General features: G+C 43.4%; 1 pseudogene; it reads right to left on the reverse strand.

Moving 5' to 3' along the window:
- Window positions 1–1246: 1246 nt before the first annotated feature.
- On the reverse strand, window positions 1247–1728 carry LOC102824783 (annotated as a pseudogene).
- Between the last annotated feature and the right edge of the window lie 233 nt (window positions 1729–1961).

Raw genomic sequence — 1961 nt, forward strand, 5'->3', positions numbered from 1 at the left:
CAGTTCTTCCCATTCATTGATTACTTACTGTGCATTCTGCAGGCCTTGTGCTAAAGCAAAGGAATCCAGGTAAGCCCTTGGCTGCTAACCAAAAGTTTGCTTGTTCAAACCCATCCAGCAGTGACTTTGTAGGAAAGCATGCTTTTTTTTTAAAGTTCTGACAGGAGCCACAGAGGCACTGTATAGAACAAATTTGGTTACTCAAACTAGATGACCCAAATCTCTCCTTTTAACTAAAAATGCTTACACATATATCAAATCCCCAAAATAAATAACCAAAACAAACTAATTACAATTGAGTGGATTCTAGCTCATGGAGACACCACGTATGTCAGAGTGAAACTGTGCTTCATAGTTCATACACAAACATACCCACATATATGTTGATGTTGTCATGGTCTGTCAAGTTGATTCGGACTCATAGCAACCTTGTATAGGATTTCAAAGGCGAGCTGGTGGGTTTGAACCATCAACCTGACAGTGAACAATCCAGTGCTTATTTTACAGTGCTATACCAAATGCTCTCTCTTGCTATATATATATGTGTGTGTGTGTGTGTGTGTGTGTATGTGGAGTCCTAGTGTGGAGAACTGTGGAAACAGCACTGGACTGTAAGGTCAGTTTGAAACATAAGGTTGGTGGCTCAAAGTCATCAACTGCCCCTTAGAAACTCTATATAAGGTCACTATGAGTTGGAACCATCTCAACAGCACTTAACAACATGCATGTATATATGTGTGTGTCTGTTCTTGTTATTAGGTGTCATTGAGTCAGTTCTGACTCATTGTAAACTGATACAAAACAGAAGGAAATACTGCTTGGTCTTGCAGTATGGTCACAATGGTTAAGCTTGAGCCCATTGCTGTTGCCATTGTGCCAATCCATCATTTTGGGGGGATCTTCCTCTTTTTCATTGACTCTCCACTTTAGGAAGCATAATGTCCTTCCCCAGGGACTGGTCCTTCCTAATAATATGTCCAAAGTAGGAGAGACAAAGTCTCACCATCCTGGCTTTAAAAGATCATTGTGGCTCTGCTTCTTCCAACATAGATTGATTTGTTCTTTGGGCAATCCATAGTACTTTCTTTCTGTTTTTAAAAAAAATTATATAGCATTTATTTACCTTCCCTCTGTCAAACCCTGAGTCGATTACTTTTCCCAGGCTGCCTGGGGAGGTACAAGGAAAGGAATATGTAGGGCAGACGAGACACGGAAAAAAAGAACTTGGGAAATGGAGACAACTCCTTCACATGGCGAAGAGGATGAGAAAGGCCACCATCAGACAATCAGACAAAAGAGCCCCATGGCCTCCGAGAGGGCAAAGCCCAGAATGGCATAGGAGAAGAGCTGCTGCTTCAGAGAAGGGTTCCTGGCATAACCAAAGATAAGGCTCCCAAATACAGTCCCAATCTCAGCTCCAGAGCCAGCCACTCCAACTGTGGCAGCCCCAGCCCCGATGAACTTGGCTGCTGTGTCCCTTGAAATCATGCTGGTTTGGAACCTTCCACTAGAAGTAAGTGAGGTCAGGGAACGTGGGGCTGTCAAACTGCTGGAATGCTTATCTGTCAGTGTCTGGGGTTGTTTCAGTACCACTGCAGACAATGGTCAGTTCAGAAGCTGAGAAGTGCTCCTGACCAGGGAAGGGGCGCAGACGAATTTGGTGCAGGTGAACATTTTCAGGGGATGAGGGGCTGTGGCAGGAAAGCTGCTCCAAGTGCAGAGAAGACAGAGAGGGCAATCCATAGTACTTTCAATACTCTTGTCTAACACCATAACTCAAATGCATTGATTCTTCTATGGTCTTCCTTATTCATTGTTCAACTTTCATGTGCAAATGAAGCTACTGAAAATACCATGACTTGAGCCAGGCTCATCTCAGTCCCCAAACTGACATCTTTGTTCTTGACTTGAACGCTTTAAAAAGGGCCTGCATAGCAGATTTGCCTAATTCAGTACGTCAT

This window comes from Chrysochloris asiatica, unplaced genomic scaffold (genome assembly GCF_000296735.1).
Source record: "Chrysochloris asiatica unplaced genomic scaffold, ChrAsi1.0 scaffold00017, whole genome shotgun sequence".
Classification (NCBI taxonomy): Eukaryota; Metazoa; Chordata; class Mammalia; order Afrosoricida; family Chrysochloridae; genus Chrysochloris; species Chrysochloris asiatica.